The sequence below is a fragment of the Lissotriton helveticus genome, chromosome 5_1 (genome assembly GCF_964261635.1).
Source record: "Lissotriton helveticus chromosome 5_1, aLisHel1.1, whole genome shotgun sequence".
Taxonomy (NCBI): Eukaryota; Metazoa; Chordata; class Amphibia; order Caudata; family Salamandridae; genus Lissotriton; species Lissotriton helveticus.
Window position 1 is genome coordinate 2,000,190,561 of NC_136065.1, and position 24,732 is coordinate 2,000,215,292.

A 24,732-nucleotide genomic window follows, 5' to 3' on the forward strand; every position below is an offset into this window, starting at 1 on the left:
TCTTTGAAAAGTGGCTGGAGCGTTCTTCATGCCGAAGGGCATCACTCTGAAATGGTAGTGCCCATCCGGGGTGGAGAAAGCGGAACGTTCTTGGGCTCTGGGGGTGAGGCCGATCTGCCAGTAGCCCGCTGTCAGGTCGAAGATGCTTAGGTAGCGGGCTGCCCCCATGCGGTCGACTAGTTCATCTGCTCGGGGGATAGGGTGAGCGTCGGTTCGGGTGACCGCGTTCAGACCCCGATAGTCAATGCAGAACCGGAGTTCAGGGGTGGTGCCCGGGGCCGCGGCCTTGGGGACCAGGACGACCGGGCTGGCCCAGGGACTGTCCGAAGGTTCGATGACTCCGAGGGCGAGCATCTTGGAGACTTCTTCTTGGATGCATGTACGTACCCGATCCGGTACTCGGTACGCCCGGTGTCCAACAGGAGGACTGTCCCCCGTGTCCACGTCGTGCAGGCACCAGGAGGTGACTCCGGGTGCGAGAGAGAACAGGTTTGCGAACGGCAGCAGGAGGGCCCGGCAATCTTGACGCTGCTCTGGGGTCAGGGCCTCGGAGAGTCGGACCCCGTCCACCGAGCCATCCCTTTCCCGAGTCCTCAGTAGGTCAGGGAGGGGCTCGGAGTCTCTTTCCGTACCACTGTCGGTAGCCATCAGTAGGCTGAGTTCTGAGCGCATGAAGTGGGGTTTGAGCCTGTTGGCGTGGAGGACCCGGAGGGGGTTCCGGGGGGACTCCAGGTCGATGAGATAGGTGACGGGACTCCTGCGCTCGATCACCTTGAAGGGCCCCGTCCATTTGTCTTGCAAGGCGCACGGTTCGATGGGGGACATCACCCATACCTGCTGACCCGGTTCAAACTCGATGGAGGAGGCATGTTGGTCGTACCACTTCTTCATGTCCTCTTGACTGGCCTCCAGATTGGCTTTAGCGATCTCCCTGAATTTCCGGGTCTGATTGCGGAGGGTCAGGAGGTATTTGTAGACGTCCGGAGGGGTCTTTAGGGGGGCCATTTCCCATTCCTCCTTCACTAGGCTGAGAGGCCCGCGAACGGGGTGTCCGTACAGGAGTTCGAAGGGGCTGAAGCCGAGGGACTTCTGGGGGACTTCTCGGTAGGCGAAGAGGAGGCACCGTAGTAGCACGTCCCACTGGCGGCGTAGGGGTTCTTCCAGCCCCATGATCATCCCCTTGAGGGTGCGGTTGAACCGCTCGACCAGTCCGTTCCCCTGGGGGTGATAGGGGGTGGTGAATCGGTAAGTGACTCCGCACTGCTGCCAGAGGGATTTCATATACTTTGAAATAAAGTTCGTACCCCTGTCGCTGACGACTTCCCGGGGGAAGCCCACTCGAGAGAAGATCCCCATCAAGGCTCGACCCACTACTGGGGCTGTTATCGTACGAAGGGGGACCGCCTCAGGATAGCGGGTAGCGTGATCCACCAGGACCAGGATGAAGCGATGTCCCTGTGCTGTTCGGGGGTCCAGGGGCCCCACAATGTCTATTCCCACCCTTTTGAACGGGGTGGTCACCACGGGGAATGGTTGTAGGGGTGCCTTGAGTTTGCGGCCGCTCTTCCCACTGGCCTGGCAGGTCGGGCAGGACCGGCAATGGTTGGATACGTCATTTCTCATTTTGGGCCAAAAAAAGTGAGTCACCAGGCGGTGGTAGGTCTTGTCTTGGCCCAGGTGCCCGGCCAGGGGGACATCATGGGCTAGGTTCAACAGGAAGTCTCTGAAGTGGAGGGGCACCACCAGCACTCGCCCGGCCCCCAGTTCTGCGATTTTCTGTTCGCTGTACAAGAGATCATTGTCCCAATAAACCCAGTGGGCCCCGGTGGTGTCTCCTTGGCTCTGGGCGAGCGCTTGCTGTCGCAATCCCTCGAGGGAGGGGCAGGTCTTTTGCTCCTGCCGGAATTGTTCCTGGGTGGGCCCCCCTTCTTGACGCCACTGAGCCAGGTCGGGAAGCTCGGGGGGCTGTGTGGACCCCTCTGGGGTGGGGTCCGGGTGGTCGGTCTGGAGGAAGTCTTCTTCTGGAGTGATCGAGGGCGGAGGTGCTGCCCATTCTGGTTCTTCTGGTCTAGGGATGGTGCGGGTGGCCATGGACCGGGTGGTTACGCACGCCCAGTCCGGGAGACCCAACATCCCCAGATGCTCTCTTTCCACAGCGGCCCACGGGGAGCTCTCGAGATCGTTCCCCAGGAGGCAGTCTACGGGGGCATCGTCACGGACAGTTACTTTCAGCATGCCGGACACTCCTCCCCATTCGAAGGGGACGCAGGCCATCCGACACAGGCTCTCCGAGTTATCTGCCGATCGGACGGGGCAAAGTACGTTTGGTAGGATTTGTTCTGGGGTCACCAGGTGACAGCGGACGGCCGTCACACTGGCCCCGGTGTCACGCAGGGCCTCGGCCTTGCGCCCATTGATGCTCACCCATTGGCTGTACTTCCGAGTGTTGGCGGGCAGGGGAGTCCGCGGGACCATGTCTCTTCCTCCTAGGCATGCCAGGGTCATGGCGGCGGGTTCCCACTCGAACTGCTCCGACTCATAGGTCTCCGTGTCTTCGGAGACTTGTTCTTCTCCCAGGGCGGCGGCCGCCATCTGGCGGGGCCCGGGGGCCTGGTTCTTCGGGCAGGTCGGGTCACTGGCATAGTGGCCGACTCGCTGGCATCGATGACACGTCACGTTAGCTCGGAACCCCGGGCGCATCGGGGGGTTTCCCCGGCCTGCTGGGGCCGGGGTGGCGTTAGTGGGTGCGGCCGGGGCGGCGTCTCTGCCCCGGCCCGGGCCTCCTCCTCCTCCTCGGGGACGATGGTGACCTTGGTTGGTTCTGTTCTGCTCATTCGGCCCACTCCGGGCCACGCGGGTGCTCTCCCACCGGTCAGCCTCGGTGGCGAGCTGCCGGGGTTCAGTCAATTTACTGTTGAGGAGGTGCTGCCTGAGCTCGACAAAGCAGTTGTTGGAGAGGTGCTCCCACACAATGAGATTGAAGAGTTGTTCGTAAGTGGTTACGTTGTTACCCTTGATCCACCCCTCGAAGGCTTGGCTGAAATAGTTCACGTATTCCAACCACGTCGTACCTGGGATCCGGGTGCAGTTGCGGAACCTCTGGCGGTACATTTCGGGTGTAAGTCCATATCGACTGAGGAGGGCGGCCTTCATGTGGTCATAGGACGTCATTTGATGGTCCGGAAGCTGCAGCAGGGCATCACGACCCTCGTTGACGAATCTCCCCCATAGACCGGCTCCCCAGTCACTTCGAGCGACCCGGTGGGCGGTCATGGCAATCTCATAGGCCTTGAACCACTGCTGTATGTCGTCGTTCCGGTGATATTCCCGGACCACATCCTTGGGGATGTGGACCTTCTGCTCGGTAGGACCCGGGGAGTGCGGTTGCTCGGGCACCCCTAGGTTTTTGTTCAGTTTGCGTATTTCTATCTCCGCTAGTTTGCACTCGTGCTCGTATGCCAGTCTTTTTTCTTCGAGGTCTCTCTGTCTCTGTTTTTCCTCTCGCTCTTCTCTGAGCCGTAAGTGTTCTAAGTTTATTTTTTGTTCCGCCAGTTTCAATTCTCCGTCTAATCTGAGTCGTGCCAAGTCTAACTCGTGTAATCTATTTTTTTCCCGCTCTTGGATCTCTTCATGGGAGGGGCCTGTTCTCCGTTCCTCCGTCCGGGTGGTGTTGGCTTCCGGGGCTGCGGGGTCCCGGGGGGTTGCGGTATTTGTCTCTGTCCAGGCCTCTAGGGCGTTTTTGAAGTCTTCTTTTGTGCTTAGCCCGGTGGTAGCAATGCCTAAGTCCATGCAAAATTGTTTGAGCTCTCGGTGGTTGTATTCTTCCAGCTTTTCCATCTGGAACTTTTCCGCCGATCCGCTCTCTTTGGTCGTCATTGTGGTTTTAGTCGTAGGGTGAGTTACTGTCTGTACGGTACGCGTTGGTTCGGATCGCGCCGCTAGCCACCAATGTTAGACGGGGACCTGGAGGGTCGGCCGAGCACAGTGATCGCACAGACAGGTAACTTCCCCCCCACAGATGGACACCACACAAAGATTAGGGTAACACCTTTTATAGGCACTTCTGGTAGTAGAGTGGTACGATACAAGGCGATCAGGACACGATGATCCTCTCAATTCTAGTCTCTAGTAAGGGAAGGGGGTAGCGGGACAGTCTTGGTACCCACGGGTACGGGTGTGTAACGGTGATAGCTCACAATCCTCGAGCTCGGTGTTCGGATGGGTCAGACCGCGGCAGCGCCGGCAGGTCCCGAAGAGGTCGTAGGTGGTAACGGGCCGCGGCAGCGCCAGCAGGTCCCAACGAGGATGAAGGTTACAACGGGTCGCGGCAGCGCCAGCAGGTCCCACGAGAATGCAGGTTGCAACGGGCCGCGGCAGCGCCAGCAGGTCCCACGAGGATGAAGGTTACTACGGGCCGCGGCAGCGCCAGCAGGTCCCACGAGAATGCAGGTTGCAGAGGGCCGCGGCAGCGCCAGCAGGTCCCACGAGGATGAAGGTTGCAGAGGGCCGCGGCAGCGCCAGCAGGTCCCACGAGGATGAAGGTGGCAGAGGGCCGCGGCAGCGCCAGCAGGTCCCACGAGGATGAAGGTTGCAGAGGGCCGCGGCAGCGCCAGCAGGCAGGACAATAGTTCACAAGGCAGGGCTGTGGCAGCGCCAACAGTCCGTCAAGGATGAGTTCGTCGCGGTGTCTCTCGACTCCAGGATACAACTGCCTTCCTGTCCTGGGGCTGCCTCAGTTATAGGTCTGGCGCCCTTTGATGTCCGGACCCTCGCTCTTGGAGGTCGGGAGGTCTGGGATGAGGGAGTCCAGACACCCAGCAGGGGGGTGGAGCCAGCGCCCGAGGAGGCTGGGGGTGCTCGGCACCTGGCGGGGGGAGAGCCATCGACACTTCGTACTCCCATTGACCTGCCAAGTGGGCCGTTCACCTCCTGGGTGGAGGGTGGTGCCGGGATGTCGGGGCCTGGCCAGGCCCAGGGTTGGGGTCGGGCTGAGGCCGCGCGGCCGCGTGGTGCCGTGTCCAAGATGGCGGCTGGGCCGGGCAATGGTGCTGACGGTGGCCCGGGCCCTGTCCTGCGGGGAGGGAGCGAGCCCTTCATGTGGCCTGTCCAACAAACCCCTATTTCTTTTCCTGACTGAAACATGGCTGGGGGAGACATCTTATCCGGACATTATGGCGGCAATCCCGCCTGACTATAACATCTTCCGGCAAGATAGAGCCAAAGGCAGAGGAGGAGGGGTGGCGGTAGTAGTGAATAAGTCAGTATCCTGCTCTATTCTTTCTCTTAACACCATTGCAGGATCTGAATCTCTAGCATTCACTATTAGACTGACCCCGCAACAAGCCGTGAAGGGACTGGTGGTGTATAGACCCCCTGGTCCAGTGGGCTCGTTTTTTGACGACCTTCAGATGGCCATTGCTGGTTTGGTCTTGAGTACTCAGCACTGCCTGTTGGCAGGAGACTTCAATTTTCATATGGATGTTGATGACGATCTGGATGCCAACAAGCTGTTGGACATTACAGCTCCTTTGGGGCTTGTCCCTTTTCTTACAGGCCCCACACATGATAAAGGGCATACTCTAGATCAGGTTTTCTCCTCGTTTCCTTTGGTCGATATTGAGCTCCTTCCGGTGCTCTGGACTGACCATAGGCTGGCCAAATTTTCCATCCTGGCCAGCGAGATTCTCCCGTGTAGTGCGCCCAGGCAGCACGGCCCTGCTAGGAGGGCCTTGCATAGAGTCACGCCTGATTTGCTAGCCCAGGCTGCGGTGGACCATCCGTGCCCCCTTAAAGGCGATTTAGAACAGGACGTCGAGTCCCTGCAGGGATGGTTGGTGGAGAGGCTGGATGACCTGGCCCCCCCAATGGCCCTGCGGGAGACGGTTAAGAGGGTTTCGGCTCCGTGGTTCACTGAGGCATTGCGGGCTACCCGCAGCCAGTGTAAGGTTGCGGAGAGGGCATGGCGCCTCAATTATGATCTGGGGGCTAGATTGGCCTATAAGTCTATGGTGAAATCATACCATCGGGATATTCTCCGGGAGAAAAGAGACTATCTGGCGAGGAGGATTGATGCCGCCTCCAACTCTTCTAAAGAGATTTTCACGGTGGTCAGGGAGTTTATGGCCCCCAGATCTAACCTCCCCCAAGGTCCTCCATCGGAGCGGTGGGTCTGTGACTTGGCCGAATTCTTCACGGATAAGATCAAATCTATCCAGGACTCGTTCACAGTGGAGTCTGCAGGGGAGGGTGCAAGTGTGGGGACAGGACCGGCGCGGTTGTCCGCGCCGGCTGCGGTTCTCGCAGAGTTTCCTGCTATTTCCATCGATGCCTCCCTAGCGCTCTTGGCCAATCTGAAATCGGGTTCGCCTCTAGACCCCTGTCCGGCCAAATTTTTGGCGAAGATGGCTACCGTGGTTAACCCACTGGTCAATCCACTTGTGAATCTGTCTCTTAGTGAGGGGAAGGTCCCGTCGCCCTGGAAAAGGGCCATGGTGATCCCCCTCCTCAAGAAGGCCGGGTCGGACCCAGAGGTTTTGGCCAATTACAGGCCGATCTCCCTTCTCCCAGCGTTGGCTAAGATCACGGAGAAGCATGTCCATGGCGTCCTCTCCGGCTATCTAGGGTCCAATGGTCTGCTTTATCCTTCACAGTCCGGTTTCGCCCTAATTTAAGCACGGAGACGGCACTGTTGGAGGTGACGGAGATCATCAGGGAGACTCTGGATGCTGGAGGTAGGGCCATGCTGGTCATGCTTGACCTGTCGGCGGCCTTTGACACCGTCCCCCATGAGGTGCTCCTCGCCAGACTACATGACATCGGTCTGAGGGGGACGGTGTCCAACTGGTTTACATCTTTTCTTGAGGGCCGCCGACAAACGGTCTGGGCCTCGCCGAGCTCCGCCGAGATGCCACCATTGGGAGTCGGGGTCCCTCAGGGCTCTGTGTTGAGCCCGACTCTCTTCAACATCTTTATGACACCTTTGGCAGCACTGGTGGAGTCTTTCGGGGCCCGGATCGTGTCCTACGCGGATGACACACAACTGCTTTTTGCGTGTGGGAAGGATCAGGCCTTCGATGGAGAGAACATGCGGGGCTGTCTGGAGCTGGTCTTTAGCTGGTTTCAGCGGAACGGCCTTAAGGCCAACTCCAGCAAATCGGAGGTGTTGTTTTTCGGCTGCTCCCTTGACCCCGACTGGCGGCCGTGGTGGCCTAAGGATATGTGTCCCCCTGCCCAGGCATCGCTAGTGGCTAAAAATCTGGGAGTAAAGTTGGACAATAGCCTGACGTTGATTCCACATATTCAGGGTCTGACGGGCACCTGCTTTGGGATACTCAAGATGCTCCGGAAATTCCTACCCTTGCTCACAGAAGAGCATAGGAAGATCACCGTGCAGGATTAGTGGGCTCAAGATTGGATTATGCTAATGCCCTCTTTATAGGTCTCCCGGACTATCTTGCTCAGCGGCTGCAGGTTGTGCAGAACTCGGCGGCCCGCGCGATTTTTGGCCTTCATAGGCGAGCGAGAGCCTCCGGACTGGTGCAGTCGCTCCACTGGCTGCCCATCCGAAAGCGGGTTATGTTCAAGGTTTTGACCCTGGCATATAAAGCGCTATTCGGTATGGGAGCAAAGTATTTACAACGCAGGATGGCCTTCTACCGTCCGACTAGATCACTGCGGTCAGAGTCTTTGTTGCTGGTCATGGTGCCTCGAATTAGGAAGGCACGCACGGGGGGTCGCTCCTTTAGCCTGAGGGCCCCTCAGCTGTGGAATACCCTGCCTTTGGCGCTTCGATCTTCTCCGAATTTGCTCCTGTTTAGGAAGGGCCTGAAGACGTGGCTTTTTAATCTTTAGGATTCCTATGTCTTCTTTTCTTTATTTTGCTTGTTGTCTGTGTTGGTGTTATGTTGTTTTATGCTGAGTCGCCTCGATAAAGCGCCAGGACACTCCTCGGAGTAGCCGTGCGCTATAGAAATACATTTATAACATAACATAACATAACATTTATAACATAACACCCCCCACCCATTCACTTATACCACTACTGGGACAAAAAACCCCGCTCAGCCAAAGCATCTCAATCCTACACCCCCCTCCACTTATACCGCTACTGGGACACAAACCCCGTTCTGCCAAAGCACCTCAGTCCTACACACACCACCCCTCTACTTATACCCTGTTGGACCCGGCCTCGTGGCGTGGTCCCACTCCTCCCGCATGGCGGGCCCTGGACTACCTCGACCCCTGTTCCCCGGCCGAGAGCAGCACCATCCACCCTACACGAGAGCCGCCCCTCCGGGAAGCCACCAGCCCTCCCCCGTTGGAACTCGGCAACCCCTCCTCAACACCCTCGGCTGGTCCGAACCCTATCCCGGACCATCATCTCAAACCCAGACTCCATCTTGGGCCCTCCACGACCAGGCCTCGTGGCCTCGGCCCGACCCCGGCCGTAGACCCAGCGAAGCCCCGACATCGAGGCACCACGATCCGACCAGGGGGTAAAGAGGCCACTTGACGGATCAATGGGGGAAAGAGTTTCGATGGTCCTCCAACCGTCCCCCGACGCCCGACGCCTGGTTTCGATCGCCCCCAGCTTCCCTGGGCGCTGGCTCCACCCCCCTGCTGGATGTCTGGACACGCTCATCCCGGCCCCTCCGACCTCCAGGTGCGAGGGTCCGGACATCAAAGGACGCCAGACCTATAACTAGGGCAGCTCCGGAGCAGGTCGGCAGTTGTATCCTGGAGTCGAGAGACCCCGAGATGAACTCATCCGCGTGGAACCCGTAACCACCTTTGGAGCCCTGCTGGCGCTGCCGTGGCTCATCTTCGCCGAACTATCCTTGGAGCCCTGCTGGCGCTGCCGCGGCCCATCTTCGTGAAACCATCTCTGGAGCCCTGCTGGCGCTGCCGCAGCCCATCTTCGTGAAACCATCTCTGGAGCCCTGCTGGCGCTGCCGCAGCCCATCTTCGTGAAACCATCTCTGGAGCCCTGCTGGCGCTGCCGCGGCCCATCTTCGTGAAACCATCTCTGGAGCCCTGCTGGCGCTGCCGCGGCCCATCTTCGTGAAACCATCTCTGGAGCCCTGCTGGCGCTGCCGCGGCCCATCTTCGTGAAACCATTTCTGGAGCCCTGCTGGCGCTGCCGCGGCCCATCTTCGTGAAACCATCTCTGAAGCCCTGCTGGCGCTGCCGCGGCCCATCTTCGTGAAACCATCTCTGGAGCCCTGCTGGCGCTGCCGAAGCCCATCTTCGTCGAATCCATCCTTGGAGCCCTGCTGGCGCTGCCGCGGCCCATCCCTGAGGAACCCCCCAGCTCGAGAATTGAGATCTGAGCGTAGGGTATCCCTGTACCAGGCTGGTACCAAGACTGTCCCGCTACCCCCTTCCCTCAGAGACTAAACCTGAAAGGATCTCTGGATCCAGTTACACCTGTATCGCTACGATAACCTGCCTTAAAGTATTGATAAAAACGTTGAGAACCTATTTTTGTGTGGTGGCCATCTGTAGGGGGGTGATTGCTCATCTGTACAATCCTAGGAGAGGAACCTCGCCAGGAGGCCTCTCGACTTCGCTCGGCCAGCCCTAAGATCCCCTTTCCAACATACCCATACTTGGACATAAGCCCCGCTCTGCCAAAGCACCTCAGTCCAACACCCCCCGCCCCTCCACTTATACTGCTACTACCCCCGCCACTCCACTTATACTGCTACTTGGACATAAACCCTGATATGCTAAAGAACCTTAGTCCTACAACCAACCCCCCCGCCCCTCCACTTATACTGCTACTACCCCCGCCACTCCACTTATACTGCTACTTGGACATAAACCCTGATATGCTAAAGAACCTTAGTCCTACAACCAACCCCCCCCGGCCCTCCACTTATACTGCAACTTGGACATAAACCCCGCTCTGCCAAATCACCTCAGTCCAACACCCCCCACCCATCCACTTATATCCCTACTGGGACACAAACCCCGCTCTGCCAAAGCACCTCAGTCCTACACCCCCACCCATCCACTTATACCACTACTAGGACACACACCCCGCTCTGCCAAAGCAACTCAGTCCTACACCCACCCCCTCGCCCCTCCACTTATAACGCTACTGGGACAAAGCCCCGCTCAGCCAAAGCGCCTCAATCCTACACCCCCCTCCACTTAGGCCGCTACTGGGACACAAACCCCGCTCTGCCAAAGCACCTCAGTCCTACACTTACCCCCCCCCGCCCCTCCACTTATACCACTACTAGGACAAAACCCCGCTCAGCCAAAGCACCTCAATCCTACACCCCCCTCCACTTAGGCCGCTACTGCGACACAAACCCTACTCTGCAAAAGCTCCTCAGTCCTACACCGCCCACCCTTCCACTTATACAGCTAATTGGACATAAGCACTGCACTGCCAAAGCACCTCAGTCCTACACCCCCCGCCCTTCCACTTATACCGCTACTACCCCCGCCCCTCCACTTATACTGCTAATTGGACATAAGCCCCACTCTGCCAAAGCACCTCAGTGCTACACTCACCCCCCCTAACCCTTCACTTATACCGCTACTGTGACACTAACCCCGCTCTGCCAAAGCACCTCAGTCCTACACCCCCCCCCCCAGAACTCCATTTATACTGCTACTTGGACACACACCCCGCTCTGCCAAAGAACCTCAGTCCTACACCCCACCCGGACCTCAACTTATACAGCTACTTGAACATACATAAACCCCGCTCTGTCAAAGCACCTCAGTCCTAAACCCCCCACCTGGACCTCCACTTATACTGCTACTGGGATATAAACCCCGCTCTGCCAAAGCACCTCAGTCCTACACCCCCCACCCATCCACTTATACCGCTACTGGGACAATAACCCAGCTCAGCCAAAGCACCTCAATACTACACCCCCTCCACTTATACCGCTACTGGGACACAAACCCCGTTCTGCCAAAGCACCTCAGTCCTACACACACCACCCCTCTACTTATACCGCTGCTTGGACATAAGCCCCGTTCTGCCAAAGCACCTCAGTCCTACACCCCCGCCCCTCCACTTATACTGCTACTTGGACATAAACCCTGATATGCCAAAGCACCTTAGTCCTACAACCACCCCCCCGGCCCTCCACTTATACTGCTACTTGGACATAAACCCCGCTCTGCCAAAGCACCTCAGTCCAACACCCCCCACCAATCCACTTATATCGCTACTGGGGCACAAACCCCGCTCTGCCAAAGCACCTCAGTTCTACACCCCCCACCCATCCACTTATACCGCTACTAGGACACACACCCCGCTCTGCCAAGCAACTCAGTCCTACACTCACCCCCCCCCGCCCCTCCACTTATAACTCTACTGGGACAAAACCTCGCTCAGCCAAAGCACCTCAATCCTACACCCCCTCCACTTAGGCCGCTACTGGGACACAAACCCCGTTCTGCCAAAGTACCTCAGTCCTACACTTACCCCCCGCCCCTCCACTTATACCGCTACTAGGACAAAACCCCGCTCAGCCAAAGCACCTCAATCCTACACCCCCCTCCACTTAGGCCGCTGCTGGGACACAAACCCCACTCTGCAAAAGCTCCTCAGTCCTACACCCCCCACCCCTCCACTTATACAGCTAATTGGACATAAGCCCTGCTCTGCCAAAGCACCTCAGTCCTACACCCACCGCCCCTCCACTTATACCGCTACTACCCCCGACCCTCCACTTATACTGCTAATTGGACATAAGCCCCAGTCTGCCAAAGCACCTCAGTGCTACACTCACCCCCCCTACCCCTTCACTTATACCGCTACTGGGACACAAACCCCGCTCTGCCAAAGCACCTCAGTCCTATACCCCCCCCCGGAACTCCATTTATACTGCTACTTGGACACAGACCCCGCTCTGCCAAAGTACCTCAGTCCTACACCCCCTGACCCTCCACTTATACTGCTACTACCTCCGCCCCTCCACTTATACTGCTACTTGGACATAAACTCTGATATGCCAAAGCACCTCAGTCCTACAACCACCACCCCAGCCCTCCACTTATACTGCTACTTGGACATAAACACTGCTCTGCCAAAGCACCTCAGTCCAACACCCCCCACCCATCCACTTATAATGCTACTGGGACACAAACCCCGCTCTGCCAAAGCACCCCAGTCCTACACCCCCCACCCATCCACTTATACCGCTACTAGGACACACACCCCGCTCTGCCAAAGCAACCCAGTCCTACACTCACCCCCCGCCCCTCCACCTATAACACAACTGGGATAAAACCCTGCACAGCCAAAGCACCTCAATCCTACACCCCCCTCCACTTATACCGCTACTAGGACAAAACCTGGCTCAGCCAAAGCACCTCAATCCTATACCCCCCTCCACTTAGGCCGCTACTGGGACACAAACCCCACTCTGCAAAAGCTCCTCAGTCCTACACCCCCCACCCCTCCTCTTATACCGCTAATTGGACATAAGCCCTGCTCTGCCAAAGCACCTCAGTCCTACACCCCCCACCCCTCCACTTATACCGCTACGACCCCCTCCCCTCCACTTATACTGCTAATTGGACATAAGCCCCACTCTGCCAAAGCACCTCAGTGCTACACTCACCCCCCTATCCCTTCACTGACACAAACCCCGCTCTGCCAAAGCACATCAGTCCTACACCCCCCACCCATTCACTTATACCTCTACGGGGACAAAAAACCCGCTCAGCCAAACCACCTTAATCCTACACCCCCCTCCACTTATACCGCTACTGGGACACAAACCCCGTTCTGTCAAAGCATCTGAATCCTGCACCCACCACCCCTCTACTTATACCGCTACTTGGACATAAGCCCCGCTCTGCCAAAGCACCTCCGTCCTACACCTCCCGCTCTTCCACTTATACCGCTACTACCCCCGCCCCTCCACTTATACTGCTACTCGGACATAAACCCCGCTCTGCCAAAGCACCTCAGTCCAGCACCCCCCACCCATCTACTTATACCACTACTTGGACACAAACCCCGCTCTGCCAAAGCAACTCAGTCCTACACCTGCCACCCATCGACTTATACCCCGTGTTGGTCAGGCCTCATGGCCGGGCCGTCCCCTCCCCGCATGGTGGGTCACGGACAACCGTTCCTCCTGTTCCCCGGACAAGAACCTCCCCTGCAACCCGCCGGGGCAATCCCCGGCCCTGCTCCACCGAAACCGTGGCTCCTGAACACCACCGTATCGGCTGGCCCGGGTCCCTTCCAGAACCCCGGTCCCCGGCCCAGCCGCCATTTTGGACAACACACGACCAGGCCGCGTGGCCTCGGGTCGACCTCGGCCTCCGGCCCAGCCAGGCCCCGACATCGAGGCACCACTATCCACCCAGGGGGTGAGGAGATCACTTGGCAGATCAATGGGAGAAGGAGTATCGATGGCTCCCCTCCGCCAGGTGTCGATCGCCCCCAGCCTCCCTGGGCGCTGGCTCCACCCCCCTGCTGGGTGTCTGGACTCCCTCATCCCGGACCTCCCTTCCTCCAAGTGCGAGGGTCCGGACATCAAAGGGCGCCAGACCTATAACTGAGGCAGCCCCAGAGCAGGAAGGCAGTTGTATCCTGGAGTCGAGAGACACCGAGACGAACTCATCCTTGGAGGCCTGCTGGCGCTGCCGTGGCTCCTCTTCGTAAACCACCTTCCGTGAACCATCTTGAAGGCCTGCTGGCGCTGCCGCGGCTCAACCTTTCGTAAGCCATCTTGAAGGCCTGCTGGCGCTGCCGCAGCTCAACCTTTCGTAAGCCATCTTGAAGGCCTGCTGGCGCTGCCGCGGCCCCACCTTTCGTAAGCTATCTTGAAGGAAGGCCTGCTGGCGCTGCCGCGGCTCAACCGTTCGTGACCTATCTTGAAGGCCTGCTGGCGCTGCCGCGGCTCATCCTTGCTTGAACTATCTTGAAGGCCTGCTGGCGCTGCCGCGGCTCAACCGTCCGTGAACTATCTTGAAGGCCTGCTGGCGCTGCCGCGGCCCGTCCTTCCGTAAACAACTGAGAAGGCCTGCTGGCGCTGCCGCGGCCCCTTTCGTGAGACCCCGCCAGCTCGAGGATTGTGAGCTCCACACCTGCTACCCCCGTACCTATCTGGTACTGAGACTGTCCCGCTACCCCTTTTCCCCACAGAGACTAGAATTGCCAGGATCCTCGTATCCTGGTCCTACTGTACCGTCAATTACCTTGCCTTACGATATATAAAAGAGTGAAGATCTCATTCCTGTGTGGTGTCTATCTGTGGGGGGGAAGTTACTTATCTGTACGACTGCCGGAGAGGGCCCTCACCGGAGGCCTCTCCCCCCCTATACTCGGCCGACCCTCCGGGTCCCCGTCTAACATTGGTGGCCAGCGGCGCGATCCGAGCCGACGCATAATCGTACAGAGAGTGACTCACCCCACGACACACAGCCACCATGACGACAAAGGAGAGTGGAACAACAGAAAAATTCCAGATGGAAAAGCTGGAAGAGTACAGCCACAAAGAACTCAAGCAATTTTGCATAGAGCTGGGCATTGCTACCACGGGACTAAGCACGAAAGATGACCTCAAGCACGCCCTAGAAGCATGGGTGGAGACGGAAACATCCCCACCCCAAAACCAAAGCCTCGAGACCACCGAAACCAGAACCGCCCCGGCAGACGAAAGAAGATCGGGCCTCTCGTCCGAAGAGGCCCGAGAACGGGAGAAAAGCAGGCTCCACGAATTGGAGCTTGCTCGACTACGCTTAGATGGAGAACTCAAATTGGCGGAACAAAAGATAACTCTCGAACACTTACGGCTCAGGGAGGAACGAGAAGAGAAAAAGAGCCAGAGAGAGCTGGAAGAAAAAAGACTAGCCTACGAGCATGAGCGCAACTTGAAGGAGATAGAAGTTCGACGACAGAACAAAGAACTCGGCGTCCCCGGGCCACAGAGCCCCGCGGCCCCTACGGACCCCAAGGTCCACATCCCCAAGGACGTTGTCCGGGAATACCACCGGAACGATGATATACAACAGTGGTTTAAAGCCTATGAAGTAGCCATGACCTCCCACCGAATCCCCCGGAGCGACTGGGGAGCCGGGTTATGGGGGAAATTTGTCAATGAAGGAAGAGACGCCCTGCTGCAACTCCCCGACCACCAGATGACCTCCTACGACCACATGAAGGCCGCCCTCCTCACTCGCTATGGACTCACGCCGGAGATGTACCGGCAGAGATTTCGGGACTGCAAACGAATTCCTGGTACAACCTGGGTGGAATACGTGAACTTTTTTAGCCGTGCCTTCGAGGGATGGCTCAAGGGCAGCCAGGTCACAACCTATGAGCAATTATTTGATCTGATTGTATGGGAGCACCTCTCCAATAATTGCTTTATCGAACTGAGGCAGCACCTCCTTGATAGTAAACTGACGGAACCTCGCAAACTCGCCATCGAAGCAGACCGATGGGAGAGCACCCGAGTCCCTCGAAGCTGGCCCAGCGAACAGAATAGAGCCTCCCAAGGGGCACACCGCCCACGAGGGGGAGGAGGAGGCCAGGGTCGGGGCCGGGACGCCGTCAAGGTGCCCACCACTAGCAACACCCCAACCCCGGCCGGAAGAGGAAATCCTCCAATGCGCCCAGGCTTCCGCGCCAACGTTACCTGCCACAGATGCCAGAGGCCAGGCCACTACGCTAATGACCCCAGCTGCCCGAAAAATCAGAACCCCGTGAACCGCCAGATCACTGCCGCCGCCCTGAGAGAAGAACCGGGCCAAGAAGACACCGAAGAGTACGAGCAGCCCGAGTGGGAACCAGCCGCCATGTCCCTGGTCTGTCTAGGAGAAAGAGACATGGTCCTGCGGGCGCCCATCCCCGCCAACACGCAGAAATACAGCCAGTGGGTCACCATCAATGGACGCCGGGCTGAAGCCCTCCGCGACACAGGGGCCAGTGTGACCGCCGTCCGCTGCCATCTGGTGACCCCTGACCAGATCCTCCCGAATGTACTTTGTCCAGTAAGGTCGGCCGACAACTCCGAGAGCCTGTGCCAGATGGCCCGCATCCCCTTCGAGTGGGGGGGGGGGTGTCCGGCCTGCTAAGAGTGACTGTCTGCGACGACCTCCCGGTGGACTGCCTCCTGGGGAACGACCTCGAGAGCTCCCCCTGGTCAGCCGTTGAGCGGCGGGAGCACCTGGGGATGTTGGGTCTCCCCGAATGGGTCTGTGTCACGACCCGATCCATGGCCGCCCGCGCCATATCCGGCCCAGAGGAACCGGAGTGGCCCGAACCCCCTCCACCGATCATTGCCGACGAAGCACCCCCCCGAGTCTGGGCCTCCGGGGGCCGACAACGAAGAACAAGGGCAACTCCAAGACCTCCCGGAGCTGGCCCAGTGGCGCCAAGAGGGTGGCCCCACTCAGAAACAGTTCCGCCAGGAACAAAAAGCGTGTCCCTCCCTCGAGGGACTCCGACAACAAGCCGCAGCCCAGAGCGCAGGGGAGGCCTCGGGGGCCCACTGGATCTACTGGGACAACGAGCTGCTCTACAGTGAGCAGAAGATCGCGGAGCTCGGGGCCAGTCGGGTGCTGGTGGCCCCCCTCCGATTCCGGGACTTCCTATTGAGCTTGGCACACGATGTGCCTCTTGCCGGGCACCTGGGGCAGGATAAGACGTACAGCCGCCTGGTGACCCACTTCTACTGGCCGAAGATGCGGAACGATGTCGCGAACCACTGCCGGGCCTGCCCCACCTGCCAGGCCAGCGGGAAAAGCGGTTGCAAGCTGAAGGTCCCACTGCAACCCTTTCCCATCGTTACCACCCCCTTTGAGCGAGTGGGGATAGACATTGTGGGGCCCCTGGAGCCCCGGACAGCACAGGGACACCGGTTCATCCTTGTCCTGGTGGACCATGCCACTCGCTAGCCAGAGGCCATACCTCTCCGGACCGTGACAGCCCCCGTGGTGGGCCGAGCCCTGATGGGGATCTTCTCGCGGGTGGGCTTCCCCCGAGAGGTCGTCAGTGACAGGGGCACAAACTTTATCTCTCGATACATGAAGTCCCTATGGCAACAGTGCGGGGTCACCTACAAATTCACGACCCCCTATCACCCGCAAGGGAACGGACTAGTAGAGCGATTTAACCACACCCTCAAGCGGATGATCATGGGCCTGGAAGAACCCCTCCGTCGCCAATGGGACGTGCTGCTCCCGTGCCTCCTGTTCGCTTACAGGGAGGTCCCCCAGAAATCCCTGGGCTTCAGTCCGTTCGAACTCTTGTATGGACACCCCGTCCGGGGCCCCCTCAGCCTGGTCAAAGAAGGGTGGGAGGTGGCCCCTCAGAAGACCCCCCCGGATGTATATAAGTACCTCTTGGCCCTCCGCAACCAGACCCGGCGGTTCAGGGAACTTGCCAAGGCCAACCTCGAGGCCAGCCAAGAGGACATGAAGCGCTGGTACGATCGGAATGCTTCATCCATCGAGTTCGAGCCGGGACAACAGGTCTGGGTGATGTCCCCGGTTGAACCTTGCGCCCTCCAGGACAAATGGACAGGACCCTTCAAAGTGGTGGAGCGCAAGGGCCCCGTCACCTACCTGGTAGACATGGAGTCACCCCGAAACCCCCTACGTGTCCTCCACGCCAACAGACTCAAGCCCCACTTTGTGCGCTCTGAACTTAGCCTCCTGATGGCTACCGACAGTGGGGCTGAAGAAGACTCCGAGCCACTCCCCGATCTCCTGAAAACGCTCGAGAAAGACGGCTCCGTGGAGGGAGTCCACCTCTCTAATGCCCTGTCCCCAGCGCAACGCCAAGACTGCCAAGAACTGCTACTACAGTTTGCCGACCTGTTCTCCCTCATCCCTGGGGTCACCCCCTGGTGCCTCCACGACGTTGACACCGGGGATAGCCCCCCTATCCGACACAGGGCGCACAGGGTACCTGATCGAGTACGCGCCTGCATCCAATCGGAAGTTGCCAAGATGCTCGCTCTAGGAGTGATCGAGCCGTCAGACAGCCCCTGGGCCAGCCCGGTCGTACTGGTCCCCAAGGCCGCCGCCCCAGGCGTCGCCCCCGAGCTCCGGGTGTGTGGACTATCGGGGGCTGAACGCCGTCACCAGGACCGACGCTCATCCCATTCCCCGGGCAGACGAGCTGATCGACCGCATGGGGGCCGCCCGCTACCTGAGCATCTTCGATTTGACAGCGGGATATTGGCAGATCGGCCTCACCCCAGGGGCCCAGGAGCGATCCGCTTTCTCCACCCCGGATGGCCACTACCACTTCAAGGTGATGCCATTCGGAATGAAAAACGCACCCGCCACCTTCCAGAGACTAGTAAACCAAGTCTTGGCGGGTCTGGAGGAATTCAGCGCAGCCTATCTGGACGATATTGCTGTGTACAGCCGCCACTGGGCAGAACACCTCCACCACCTCCGGGAGGTCCTGAACGCCCTCCGGCAGGCCGGGCTAACCATCAAGGCCAGCAAGTGCCAGATCGGCCAAGGGTCCGTGACCTACCTGGGACACCAGGTGGGAAGTGGCCTGGTGGCCCCCCTCCAGCTCAAGATTGCCGCCATCCAGGCCTGGGAGCCCCCGGTCACCCAGACAGAGGTCAGAGCCTTCCTGGGACTCACCGGGTACTACCGGCGATTTGTCAAAGACTATGGCAGCATTGTAGGACCACTCACAGAGCTCACGTCCAAAAAGAACCCACAGAAAGTCAACTGGACTCCTGCATGTCAGGCGGCCTTCGAGAAATTGAAGTCCGCCATGTGCACCGCCCCCGTGCTCCAAGCCCCCGACTACAGCCGGGAATTCATAGTGCAAACGGACGCCTCAGATCACGGCGTAGGGGCCGTCCTCTCCCAACTCAACACCGAGGGGGACGACCAGCCAGTGGTCTTCATCAGCCGACGCCTGCTGGCCCGAGAACAGCGATGGAGCACCATCGAGCGGGAGGCCTTCGCCGTAGTGTGGGCCCTCAAGAAGCTCCGGCCCTATCTCTTCGGTACCCACTTCCGGGTGCAAACAGATCATCGACCCCTGCAATGGCTGATGCAGATGCGGGGGGAAAACCCGAAGCTATTGCGTTGGTCCATCTCCCTGCAGGGGATGGACTTCACTGTGGAGCATCGACCAGGCCAGGATCACGCCAACGCAGACGGCCTGTCCCGCCTCTTCCGCCTCGGCGAGGAGAATACCCAAGAGGATGGGTGACTCTCCCTGCCTTCAGCTGGGGGGGACGCGTGTTGGACAGGCCTCATGGCCGGGCCGTCCCCTCCCTGCATGGCGGGTCACGGAATACCGTTCCTCCTGTTCCCCGGACAAGAACCTCCCCTGCAACCCGCCGGGGCAATCCCCGGCCCTGCTCCACCGAAACCCTGGCTCCTGAACACCACCGTATCGGCTGGCCCGGGTCCCTTCCAGAACCCCGGTCCCCGGTCCAGCCGCCATTTTGGACAACACACGACCAGGCCGCGTGGCCTCGGGTCGACCTCGCCCTCCGGCCCAGCCAGGCCCCGACATCGAGGCACCACTATCCACCCAGGGGGTGAGGAGACCACTTGGCAGATCAATGGGAGAAGGAGTATCGATGGCTCCCCTCCGCCAGGTGTCGATCGCCCCCAGCCTCCCTGGGCGCTGGCTCCACCCCCCTGCTGGGTGTCTGGACTCCCTCATCCCGGACCTCCCGACCTCCAAGTGCGAGGGTCCGGACATCAAAGGGCGCCAGACCTATAACTGAGGCAGCCCCAGAGCAGGAAGGCAGTTGTATCCTGGAGTCGAGAGACACCGAGACGAACTCATCCTTGGAGGCCTGCTGGCGCGGCTCCTCTTCGTGAACCACCTTCCGTGAACCATCTTGAAGGCCTGCTGGCGCTGCCGCGGCTCAACCTTTCGTAAGCCATCTTGAAGGCCTGCTGGCGCTGCCGCGGCTCAACCTTTCGTAAGCCATCTTGAAGGCCTGCTGGCGCTGCCGCGGCCCCACCTTTCGTAAGCTATCTTGAAGGAAGGCCTGCTGGCGCTGCCGCGGCTCAACCGTTCGTGACCTATCTTGAAGGCCTGCTGGCGCTGCCGCGGCTCATCTTTGCTTGAACTATCTTGAAGGCCTGCTGGCGCTGCCGCAGCTCAACCGTCCGTGAACTATCTTAAAGGCCTGCTAGCGCTGCCGCGGCCCGTCCTTCCGTAAACAACTGAGAAGGCCTGCTGGCGCTGCCGCGGCCCCTTTCGTGAGACCCCGCCAGCTCGAGGATTGTGAGCTCCACACCTGCTACCCCCGTACCTATCTGGTACTGAGACTGTCCCGCTACCCCTTTTCCCCACAGAGACTAGAATTGCCAGGATCCTCGTATCCTGGTCCTACTGTACCGTCAATTACCTTGCCTTACGATATATAAAAGAGTGAAGATCTCATTCCTGTGTGGTGTCTATCTGTGGGGGGGAAGTTACTTATCTGTAGGACTGCCGGAGAGGGCCCTCACCGGAGGCCTCTCCCCCCCTGTACTCGGCCGACCCTCCGGGTCCCCGTCTAACACCCCGCTACTTGGACATAAGCCCCGCTCTGCCAAAGCACCTCAGTCCTACACCCCGCCCCTCCACTTATGCCACAACTGGGACACAAAACACCTGCTCTGCCAAAGCACCTCAGACCGACACCCCCCACCCTTCCACTTACGCCGCTACTAGGACCCTCAAATCCCGCTCTGCCAAAGCACCCCAGTCCTTCACTCACCCCCCACCGCCCCTCCACTTATACTGCTTCTTGGACATACACCCTGCTCTGCCAAAGCACCTCAGTCCTACGCCCTCCGCCTCTCCACTTATACCGCTACTACCCCCGCCCCTCCACTTATACTGCTAATTGGACATAAGCCCCGCTCTGCCAAAGCACTTCAGTGCTACACTCACCCCCCCTACCCCTGCACTTATACCGCTACTGGGACACCAAACCCCGCTCTGCCAAAGCACCTCAGTCCTACACCCCCTCCCCGGACCTCCACTTATATTGCTACTTGGACATAAACCCCGCTCTGCCAACACACCTCAGTCCTACACCCCCCACCCATCCACTTATACCGCTACTGGGACAAAAACCCCGCTCAGCCAAAGCACCTTAATCCTACACCCCCCTTCACTTATACTGCTACTGGGACACAAACCCCGTTCTGCCAAAGCACCTCAGTCCTACACACACCATCCCTCCACTTATACCGCTACTTGGACATAAGCCCCGCTCTGCCAAAGCACCTCAAACCTACAACCCCCGCCCCTCCACTTATACTGCTACTACCCCCGCCCCTCCACTTATACTGCTACTTGGACATAAACCCTAATATGCCAAAGCACCTTAGTCCTACAACCAACCCCCCCCCCCGGCCCTCCACTTATACTGCTACTTGGACATAAACCCCGCTCTGCCAAAGCACCTCAGTCCAACACCCCCCACCCATCCACTTATATCACTACTGGGACACAAACCCCGCTCTGCCAAAGCACCTCAGTCCTACACTCACCCCCCGCCCCTCCACTTATAACGCTACTGGGACAAAGCCCCCCTCAGCCAAAGCGCCTCAATCCTACACCCCCCTCCACTTAGGCCGCTACTGGGACACGAACCACGCTCTGCCAAAGAAACTCAGTCCTAAACCCCCACCCATCCACTTATACCTCGCAATTTGGACATAAGCCCCGCTCTGCCAAAGCACCTCAGTCCTACAGCCCCGCCCCTCCACTTATGCTGCAACTGGGAAACAAAACCCCGCACTGCCAAAGCACCTCAGACCGACACCCCCCACCCCTCCACTTATGCCGCTACTAGGACACTCAAACCCCGCTCTGCCAAAGCACCCCAGTCCTTCACTCACCCCCCACCGCCCCTCCACTTATACTGCATCTTGGACATACACCCTGCTCTGCCAAAGCACCTCAGTCCTACACCCCCCGCCCCTCCACTTATACCTCTACTAGCCATGCCCCTCCACTTATACTGCTAATTGGACATAAGCCCCGCTCTGCCAAAGCACTTCAGTGCTACACTCACCCCCCCCTACCCCTTCAATTATACTGCTACTACCCCCACCCCTCCACTTATACTGCTACTTGGACATAAACCCTGATATGCCAAAGCACCTTAGTCCTACAACCAACTCCCCCCCCGGCCCTCCACTTATACTGCTACTTGGACATAAACCCCGCTCTGCCAAAGCACCTCAGTCCAACACCCCCCACCCATCCACTTATATCACTACTGGGACACAAACCCCGCTCTGCCAAAGCACCTCAGTCCTACACCCCCACCCATCCACTTATACCGCTACTAGGACACACACCCGCTCTGTCCACACTAAGTGTGGGAGGGTATACTCAGACGTGAGTCCCTTGCTCATTGCACCATCAGGATTCAAGCAAGCCGGGCCGACGACGGCTGAAATGCCAGAAACCCGTCCCCGGAAGCTTGTTTCCTTCCCAGTATAAGAATTGGCTTGGTAGTTTGGTTTGCCCTGTTCCCATCATGCACTGGGACAGGAACAGACTTGTTGGACAGGCCACATGAAGGGCTCGCTCCCTCCCCGCAGGACAGGGCCCGGGCCACCGTCAGCACCATTGCCCGGCCCAGCCGCCATCTTGGACACGGCACCACGCGGCCGCGCGGCCTCAGCCCGACCCCAACCCTGGGCCTGGCCAGGCCCCGACATCCCGGCACCACCCTCCACCCAGGAGGTGAACGGCCCACTTGGCAGGTCAATGGGAGTACGAAGTGTCGATGGCTCTCCCCCGCCAGGTGCCGAGCACCCCCAGCCTCCTCGGGCGCTGGCTCCACCCCCCTGCTGGGTGTCTGGACTCCCTCATCCCAGACCTCCCGACCTCCAAGAGCGAGGGTCCGGACATCAAAGGGCGCCAGACCTATAACTGAGGCAGCCCCAGGACAGGAAGGCAGTTGTATCCTGGAGTCGAGAGACACCGCGACGAACTCATCCTTGACGGACTGTTGGCGCTGCCACAGCCCTGCCTTGTGAACTATTGTCCTGCCTGCTGGCGCTGCCGCGGCCCTCTGCAACCTTCATCCTCGTGGGACCTGCTGGCGCTGCCGCGGCCCTCTGCAACCTTCATCCTCGTGGGACCTGCTGGCGCTGCCGCGGCCCTCTGCAACCTGCATTCTCGTGGGACCTGCTGGCGCTGCCGCGGCCCGTAGTAACCTTCATCCTCGTGGGACCTGCTGGCGCTGCCGCGGCCCTCTGCAACCTTCATCCTCGTAGGACCTGCTGGCGCTGCCGCGGCCCTCTGCAACCTGCATTCTCGTGGGACCTGCCGGCGCTGCCGCGGCCCGTTGTAACCTTCATCCTCGTTGGGACCTGCTGGCGCTGCCGCGGCCCGTTACCACCTACGACCTCTTCGGGACCTGCCGGCGCTGCCGCGGTCTGACCCATCCGAACACCGAGCTCGAGGATTGTGAGCTATCACCGTTACACCCCCGTACCCGTGGGTACCAAGACTGTCCCGCTACCCCCTTCCCTTACTAGAGACTAGAATTGAGAGGATCATCGTGTCCTGATCGCCTTGTATCGTACCACTCTACTACCAAAAGTGCCTATAAAAGGTGTTACCCTAATCTTTGTGTGGTGTCCATCTGTGGGGGGGAAGTTACCTGTCTGTGCGATCACTGTGCTCGGCCGACCCTCCAGGTCCCCGTCTAACATTGGTGGCTAGCGGCGCGATCCGAACCAACGCGTACCGTACAGACAGTAACTCACCCTACGACTAAAACCACAATGACGACCAAAGAGAGCGGATCGGCGGAAAAGTTCCAGATGGAAAAGCTGGAAGAAAACAACCACCGAGAGCTCAAACAATTTTGCATGGACTTAGGCATTGCTACCACCGGGCTAAGCACAAAAGAAGACTTCAAAAACGCCCTAGAGGCCTGGACAGAGACAAATACCGCAACCCCCCGGGACCCCGCAGCCCCGGAAGCCAACACCACCCGGACGGAGGAACGGAGAACAGGCCCCTCCCATGAAGAGATCCAAGAGCGGGAAAAAAATAGATTACACGAGTTAGACTTGGCACGACTCAGATTAGACGGAGAATTGAAACTGGCGGAACAAAAAATAAACTTAGAACACTTACGGCTCAGAGAAGAGCGAGAGGAAAAACAGAGACAGAGAGACCTCGAAGAAAAAAGACTGGCATACGAGCACGAGTGCAAACTAGCGGAGATAGAAATACGCAAACTGAACAAAAACCTAGGGGTGCCCGAGCAACCGCACTCCCCGGGTCCTACCGAGCAGAAGGTCCACATCCCCAAGGATGTGGTCCGAGAATATCACCGGAACGACGACATACAGCAGTGGTTCAAGGCCTATGAGATTGCCATGACCGCCCACGGGTCGCTCGAAGTGACTGGGGAGCCGGTCTATGGGGGAGATTCGTCAACGAGGGTCGTGATGCCCTGCTGCAGCTTCCGGACCATCAAATGACGTCCTATGACCACATGAAGGCCGCCCTCCTCAGTCGATATGGACTTACACCCGAAATGTACCGCCAGAGGTTCCGCAACTGCACCCGGATCCCAGGTACGACGTGGTTGGAATACGTGAACTATTTCAGCCGAGCCTTCGAGGGGTGGATCAAGGGTAACAACGTAACCACTTACGAACAACTCTTCAATCTCATTGTGTGGGAGCACCTCTCCAACAACTGCTTTGTCGAGCTCAGGCAGCACCTCCTCGACAGTAAATTGACTGAACCCCGGCAGCTCGCCACCGAGGCTG

At 58.9% G+C, this 24,732-nt stretch overlaps 1 pseudogene; it reads right to left on the reverse strand.

Annotated features, from left to right (window-relative positions):
* Positions 1 to 24,732, reverse strand: part of LOC144752841 (uncharacterized) — a 161,166-nt pseudogene that overhangs the window by 76,454 nt on the left and 59,980 nt on the right.